The 8416-nt window shown below is 44.3% G+C and overlaps 1 protein-coding gene across 1 annotated transcript in view; it reads right to left on the reverse strand.

Annotated features, from left to right (window-relative positions):
• Nucleotides 1-8416, reverse strand: part of FAM160A1 (family with sequence similarity 160, member A1) — a 280052-nt gene that overhangs the window by 261963 nt on the left and 9673 nt on the right. The window lies entirely within an intron of this gene.

The raw sequence follows: 8416 nt of genomic DNA on the forward strand, positions 1-8416 counted from the left end.
ATGCCTCACAGATCCTTTCCAGTCTGATGGAAACAATGGACCCTCCACCCACAAAAAGGCATTTTCCCTGGTACCTCAGACTGTAAAGAATCTGCCTGCAATGCAGGAGACCAGGCTTCTATTCCTGGGTCAGGAAGTTCCCCAGAGGAAAGCATGGCAACCTACTCCAGTATTCTTGCCTGGAGAATCCCCATGGACAGAGGAGCCTGGTGGGCTACAGTCCATGGGGTTGCAGAGAGGAAGACACGATTGAGCAACTAACACACACACCTACGCACAAGCCAAGCTTGTCTGATATCAGGGTCGGTTCCTAGACCTCAGACTAGGAATTCTCAACTACAGGGTGTTGAACCATTGCCTGATTAATTAGAGACACAGGAGAAAAGGAACAGGCTTATACTGCTACCCTAAGTGAGGTGATCGTGGCTACAGCAGAGCCGCCCTGGGGAAAGCCTCCATCAGACCCTCACTGGAGACAGGAAGGTGGAGGAGCTGCAGTTTGGAGTTACCTTAGCAGTACTCTGACAAATGAGGCCCTGGCTGGCCAAGCAGAAAATCACTTCCTTTTACAAACAAGCAAGCGTTCAACTAACACCTGAAAATCATGTTTATATACATCCACTAGTGGCCTCAGAATTTCCACATAAAAGGGACCAAGGTGGGGTAGTAACATAGTGGGAATTCAGAGCTAGGGTGTTTGTTGTAGGACTTCATGAAAGACTGAGAAAACATCACATTTCCATAGCAAAGCAAGAATTTACAGGACCGGGAAGCTTGGGGGAGAAGCAGTGTTACAACACCCCAAGCAAACCTTTGCTACTATCACTGTGTTCTTCAACACCAGTGGTTCTCAAACATCAGCATGCTGCAGAATCACCCGCAAAAAAGTGTTAGTCACTCAGTCGTGTCCAACTCTCTGCGCCCCTATAGACTGCGGCCTGCCAGGCTCCTCGTCCATGGGATTCTCCAGGCAAGAATGCTAGAATGGGTTGCCATTCCTCTCTCCAGGGGATCTTCCCAATCCAGGGATTGAAGCCAGGTCTCCTGCATTGCAGGTGGATTCTTTACCATCTGAGCCACCAGGGAAGCCCAGATTCACCCAAAAGGCTTGTTATCTTTCTGGGCTCTACCCTCAAAGTTCCTGATTCAGCAGATCTGGGTAGAAACCAAGAATTTGCATTCTAACAGGTTTTAGGGGCACTGGTCAGGGGATCCTGCTTTGATCTATACAGGATGGCTCTGCCTGCAAAGCAGGAGACACAGGAGACATGGCTTCGATACCTGGGTCAGGAAGATCCCCTGGAGAAGGAAACAGCAACCCACTCCAGTGTTCTTGCCTGAAAAGTCCCATGGACAGAGGAGCCTGGTGGGCTACAGTCAGTCCAAAGGGTAGCAAAGTGTCAGACATGACTTAGTGACTAAGCACCATGAAGGACATCCCAACTTCTTAAGTACAAGCATAGTCTTACCTGGATGTCATATTTGCCATCAAATTCAAAAAATAATAATAAAGTACCACTCAGCCCTCAGGTCAACTTCTTACCTGTGTTACCGGATGGTGCACATTGGCTGAACTGAGGTTTCATAACGTACAAGAGGCTTCTTGATGACTGCTAAGTGACTAAAGGTAATTCACACTAAGATAAGCACAAAGGAAGAACTTTGAGCTGTTCGGTTTTAAAATTCTGCCCTCAGGAAGCAATAAACTGTAAACTGGTGCCAGGAAGATTCACTTAAGAAGTAGCAAAATACCCATTTCTCCAGAGCTGTGGTTTTCAGACCAGACTCCACAGAGACCCAGATGCACACTGCAGTACTTTCAGGGCAGGGCGGGAAGAGGGCAGAGAAATGTTAGAGGCTTTGGGCCTCCCATTTCCATCCCTCCTGGAACTAGAAATTCAGCTTTTCTCTCATTTACAGATAGATAGGTCTAAATTAGAGGTTTTACTGTCCCTTTGAAGGAAGGAAAAGTTTAAAGTACCCCAGATTTAATTACCTCTAAGAGTCCCTCCATTTCTGGGATTCTATTATAACACAACACAAAGTGACTGGCACATTACAAAAATAAAAACATCAAACCAGCCCAGGAGGCTGACAAAAAGCTAAAACTAGCATCCAAATGAGTGTGCTTAGCAGTCAAACCACATTTACATCTGCTATGAAGGTCCAATGTCGTACAGAGGAGCATCCAACCTCCCTGAAGGCAGGAACTGAACCTCTGTAAATGCAATATAAAAAACACGCAAACTCCACTGGTTACGATCACAACTTAAACTTGCCCCATCAAGCAGACACCCTGCAGAAACCAGGGTCTTTTCAGCAAGTGCCGCGGTGCTGCTCGAGAGACAGAGCAAGAAGTCACATGCTCAGGACTGTCATCAACAAGTCCAGCTACTAAACTGGCTAAGCTTGTGACACATATTTTAAGCTTCTAGGCAAGTTGTTCATAAGGTACTGAGAGGGTAACAGGCAGGAAGGCCAGGGGTCTCCAAAGGGAGGAAATAGCCTGCAAGTGTCAGACATTTTTATCTCTCTTAAGCGGCAGGAGGAAACAAACTAGTGATATTTTTTCCTTCTCTATACAAATTTAAAAGGTTTCTCTTGGAATACTGTGTTGTCACAATGACACCTGGTTTCACCTGAAGTTAACCAATGCCTTTTTCTTATGGAAATGTTTGTCTTAAGCTATGCTAATGTGCTATGCATTTACCCCAAACTCTGTCTTCAAGTCGGTTCCGCCTCTTGGCTCAGAACCTGCTTGACAAACCAGTATGTTATACTCAGATATTGTTCCCCTAATCTATGTAAATGAAACTATTTGTATGGTGGTCTGCCCTTTCTTCAAGATTCAAGTTAATCATTTTATGGCCCAGGATAAACCATTTGGTGCCAAGATTATCCCAAAATGCATCTTATGGGTGAGGGGCCTGGTGCCATTCTGAATTTTAAGACATTCCTTTCTTTCATTAACAGACTGCTAGTGACTATATAACATCCAGCTGAAGACTAGCAGGGGGGTACTCTTCTGCCCCCTTCTGATACTTTCTCTATCTCCTTTATACTTTAATAAAACTTCATTACACAAAAGCTCTGAGCGATCAAGCCTCGTCTCTGGCCCCGGATTGAATACTTCTCCTCTGGGGGCCAAGAATCACAGTGTCTTTGTGTGATTCAACAACAACCTTTCAGTACAAGAATCATAACCACAGCCCATAACTGGACCACAGCCAGAAAGACAGAAAGAAGAATGGGAAGAGGAGTGGGAAAGGTGGTTTGGGGAGAAGCAGATATCTTCCATCTATTATGCTTTAATTTGTAGTATTAGTGAAACTGTTAGTGGCTCAGAAGTGCCCAGCTCTTTGGGACCCCATGGACTACTGCAGCCCACCAGGCTCCTCTGTCCATGAGATTTCCCAGGCAAGAATAACAGAGTGGGCTGCCATTCCCTTCTCCAGGGACTCTTCCCGACCCAGGAACAGAATCCGAACTTGTAAGTCACCCGCAATTCCAGGGTTTCAACATCACCTTCGAGGGGCAAATGAGGAAACGGAACCTTGTAATCGGGGAAGTCATCTACTCCTGGGATACCAGAACTGCCTGCAATGACTAGGGTGCCCTGTGGGGACTGGAATATATGGGTTTGGTATTTTTTTAGGCATTAAGAGCATTTTCAAAACCATCAGCATCTCATATATATACACACCACTTTCCTACTTTCAGCCAGTCTTGGGGTGGGGAAGGCATCAGGCAGAGGTGCTAGGTATTCATTATTTCATTAAACAAGAAACACTTTCTGCGCTCCTTTGGCAATAATGAATGGCACAGTCCCAAATCTCAAGGATCCCTCAGTAGCCCTGCAAGCCCTTCCCTCAGCCGACCAACACCGTTAAGTCATACCTAATGGCACCAGGAGCTGGGTTAGAGTTCAAAGTCAAGCTCAAGGCAGCAATTACAAATAGCCCAAACCACCCTCGAAGAAATTCCTCATGACATACAACACTGCTGTTTCTCCCTGAGTCCAAGAGGACCAGTTTTTCCTGCCCTCTGGGAAAGACTATTCACTCTTCAGGCCAACCCAGATAATGGGTTAGGCTTGTATTTCGTGAGCCGTGCTGTTAAACCCAAGCGCTCACTATCTTCGAGGAAATGAAATCTCCCTACAAACTACAGGCTAGTAGCCCCTATCTCACGTTTGCCCTAGGACTACGCTCATCATACTTCAATTGTCATTTCTTACCCTTCCTGTTCCTTTTGTTCAAGTTTACTTCCCATACATAAACTATGTATATAGTATGACTCAATGGAATATCACCATCTTAATACTTTCCCACAGACTCGCCCCAAATGCCACCATTTCCTTGTGTCAGCGTACTGCGAATCCTTTAGAATTCACACATGTAACAGGGATGAGTTATGTACAGACCCTACACAGGTGAATGAGTGTTTTTATTCAATTAGCTCCAGTTATCTGGAGAGTTTAGAGAAATGAGAAAGTGAACAGGAAGCTTGGTAGATGGTAAGAAAATCAGGAAAGGTCCAGAATATGAAATACATTTCCAGTAAACGGGGCCCTGTTGGGGAACAACGTGAAGCCGTGATGCGCCCCAGGAAGAGCTCTGAGGGAAGCGTGAGGGGGATCTAATGACACAAAGTCAGCCCTGCCCTCAGCACACTGCAAAGTAACCCCCCCTCCTACGTCCACCAGGTAAGGGGTAACTCAAGGAAAAGAGACGGCACAGCGGAGGCTACTCTGATCTGACTCAGCCAGGCGGCCCACCCAACCAATCATTCCTTTCAAGGTCACACACACCGCTCTGGCTCCGAAACACATCCCTGGAAAGGAACGCAGTCCCTACATCTCTATTCCCGCAGGGTCGTGAGAACGAGGGTCCCACCACCACACCTCAGACTCTGCTGGGGAGCATCAACAAAGTCGGCCTCCCCGTGTGCTGGGAAACCTGGCCTCTCTACTCCCAGAGGGGGACATTATTCTAGTCAAAGACTATGCTTTCTCAGGAAACAAAGGACTTTGTCCTACCTCCTCCTACGTATCTCTCCACCTCACTTTTTTTTACGACTTCTTTCCTCTCTTTGTCACTGCGCTGCCCTTGAGCAGGGCCCATATCTAACCATGGTTTCCCCTCCTTCATGTGATCATGATTTTCAGGTTTTAGGGTGGATATCCTTCTCTCTTTTGTCGCCTCCAGATGATGGCTCATCTTCATCTGTGTCTCAACCTTCCAACTGTCTAATCCTTAGCCTCCAGTTCCCTCAAACAACAGGTGGCACACTTAAATGCAAAGACACAGGAAAGAAAGCTGTTATGCTAGTCACCATCACACGCACTTGACCCCCGCTCCGTTCTTCTGGATACAAGCGCTCCACACCAGCCTTAAACTGTTCATGTCTGCATTCCCCGCTTCAGTGAGTTCCTGAGTCTCTCAGAACTTTCAAGTGACCCTCCGTCCACACTTGTCACCATCTTAAATTCTTCAGCCGATTTTGGAAATGAAAAATTTTAAGCAGGCAATTAAAAAAGACTAGTGAACCTGTTCTTGACAGGACTAGACTTAACAGCAATGAGATAAAGTGACACGCACGAGGCTTGCTGCCAAGGAATCACGAACGGTTTAAGAATTAGATTCAAAACAACAACTGATAGAATCTGAAAAGCAGAGTGACCTCCATATATTTTATCTTTTGCTTGGTTTGCACAATGCACAAGATTCGAAACTCAAAATATTAAGATCCTAGTTGAAGGAGAAACTTCCGCGATTTAGGAAGAGGTACTGAAGGAGGTTACTAGAGCAGAACACTTACTAACTAGATGTAACTATTTTTATCTACCGTGAATATGAAATAGATAATGTACTGCTTTCCTAAATTTTATGCCCAGAAACACTTCAATTTTTTTTTTCTATCTTGCAGTATAAAATGATCATTTCTTTGCTAAAAATTCTTACCTCTCTCACACAAATATTTAAACCTAATAATGAGGATAATTTAACATGGGACCTATAAAAATTACTTAATTTGAAACATTAAAATCTTAAGCACATTTAAAAAAACAGTGTATCAGAATTCACATTTTCATACTAATGTATCCTCTAACACCAAAGTGAAATGTCATTTTCACTGGACGTCCACAATTTCAATAAGAAATGTCTTCCTATGAATTCTTATGACATGAAACTCTTAAAACATGAAAAAGCATTCAAAATAGCTGACACGAGGGACACGAGATTCCCTTTATTTCGTTTGTTTCATAAAATTAAGAGCATTGCAACGTAATGTAAAAAAACATAAAAGCTGAATTTCAGGTGTATGCAAAAGCCCTTCCATCCCGCCCCCACACCACTACCAACAACAAGTTATCGTTTCGGTAACTCTACAACAAGGGTATTAATACTTTAAGCCGTTCTCGCTTCAACCACTGTTCTGGTTTCTTGCTTCAGAAACCACTGTTGCAAACCCAAGTCTAGAAATAAATAATGGAGATTAATGCAGTATTACCTTGAACAAGCAATTAAAAGAGGCTGAAAAGCAGCAGCCAAACCCCAAACCATTTGCTCTTTCACAATAGGAAGCTGAAGGTAATCTTATTTACAAAACATAAATCACTTGAGATCTGGCCAAATTCTTCAATGATGTTCCAGATGGAAACACTGCAAAGCCAGAAGTTGCTTACATTAAGGATTTTCTTCCAACTCTAAAAACAAACTGGACCAGTTTTTCTTGTTGCTTCTAGGAAAGCAATCATTTTAAACCAGACAATTCAACAGAAGGGCTTTCCTAAGACCTGTGGGTGCTCTATTTTGGGTCCCACCCCTGCCCTCCTTCTAACAGTATTAAGTTTCTTGACACTGAGTTTGCTTCCTCCTCCAGTATCTACTTAAAAGTCTTAGGCTACAGAAAGCAAATTCCATTAAACCCGTCTTTAATGTATTTCTGTAATTTATTCACATTGGGAAAAAATGTGAAGATACAGCCCTTTAATTTTTCCGTGTGTGTGTATGTGTGTGTGTGTGCGTGTGTGTGAGACAGAGCACTTTTTTGTTCATCTCTCTGTAGGGCTCTGTGAGGTTTATGCAGACAGGCCTCTCACAGAGGCAGCTGTGTTTGCCAGGGTCCACGTTCGCGGGCATCTGGGCAGGAAGAGGTGGGCTCGACGTCTCGCTTCCTTGAGCTAAAGGCACTTGGACAGAGAGGCTTTGACAGCTACAGTGTGCAACGAGATTCAGGGATTTGTTTGTTAAAAGGTGCTGTGTTAACACACCTTCAGTTTTTGGTGAACTCAACAACCAAAGGTTTGTGAGGATACTTTCTTTCCACTAAATACCACGGGAAATGCCAGTGGTCCGACAGAGATCCGCTTGGCCCCAGAAAAACCACTCTGAGGTGTGAGTATTTGCTGCTAAGATGTTAGACAAGAAAGGGGATCTAGGTATACGTATGACTGCTTTACTTCACTGCACAGTAAGAAACTAATACAACATTGTAAAGCAACTATACTCCAATAAAAATTAAATTTTTAAAAATTTTAATTAAAAAAAAGTGTGAGAAGTCAGTCCCTTCTACCTGATGAAAACCTCACTTAATTTTAAAGTGTATTGTGGAACTTCCCTGGTGGTTCAGAGGTTAAGACTCCGGACTTTCACTGCAGAGGGCATGTGTTTGACCCCTGGTCAGGGAACTAAGATTCTCACATGCTGTGTGGTAGGATAAAGAAAAAATAGAATAAAAAAAAAATTTTAATAACATTAAAAAAAATAGTGTATTGTGACAGAAGGCCCTAGATTAAACCTCAACCCATACGTTTTAGTTCTTTATTCCACAGCTCTAGCTATTCCCTCACTCACAGTTCCGAAGCCGAGGGCACAAAGAATCACCCAGAGCTGACTCACGTCTGCCAAAGCTCCCACCAAACATCAGTCAGGTTTTCCCCTCCTACATGTTGCCATACCCCCAACACGTTTTCTGTGTCTCACAGGAACTATTAATTTCTTGATGCCCCCAACCAAGGCCTCACCTCCCTGGGCACCTGGGGAAGACTTTCAGAGCCTGTCCATACCTGATCCTGCGGTCTCTTCCTCCTCTAAGCCCAAGAACACCACCCTTTGTCCCAGGCCTGGCTGCCTGCTCCAGGACCACAAAGCTAGCCGCCATAAACCCGCTGAATAGCTTAGCTGCTGACTGACAACTTTTCTCCTACCCAATGAATGCAATTCAAAGTTCTGTGGCCTAAAATCAAAACACAACCCAGAGCTCAAGACCCAAAGTCAGACAAACCTGGTTTTGACTCTGGTGTGTCCCATGGACTGCAAGGAGATCGAACCAGTCCATTCTGAAGGAGATCAGTCCTGGGTGTTCTTTGGAAGGAATGATGCTAAAGCTGAAACTCCAGTACTTTGGCCAC

The sequence above is a fragment of the Bison bison genome, unplaced genomic scaffold, assembly GCF_000754665.1.
Source record: "Bison bison bison isolate TAMUID 2011002044 unplaced genomic scaffold, Bison_UMD1.0 scf7180017864146, whole genome shotgun sequence".
Classification (NCBI taxonomy): domain Eukaryota; kingdom Metazoa; phylum Chordata; class Mammalia; order Artiodactyla; family Bovidae; genus Bison; species Bison bison.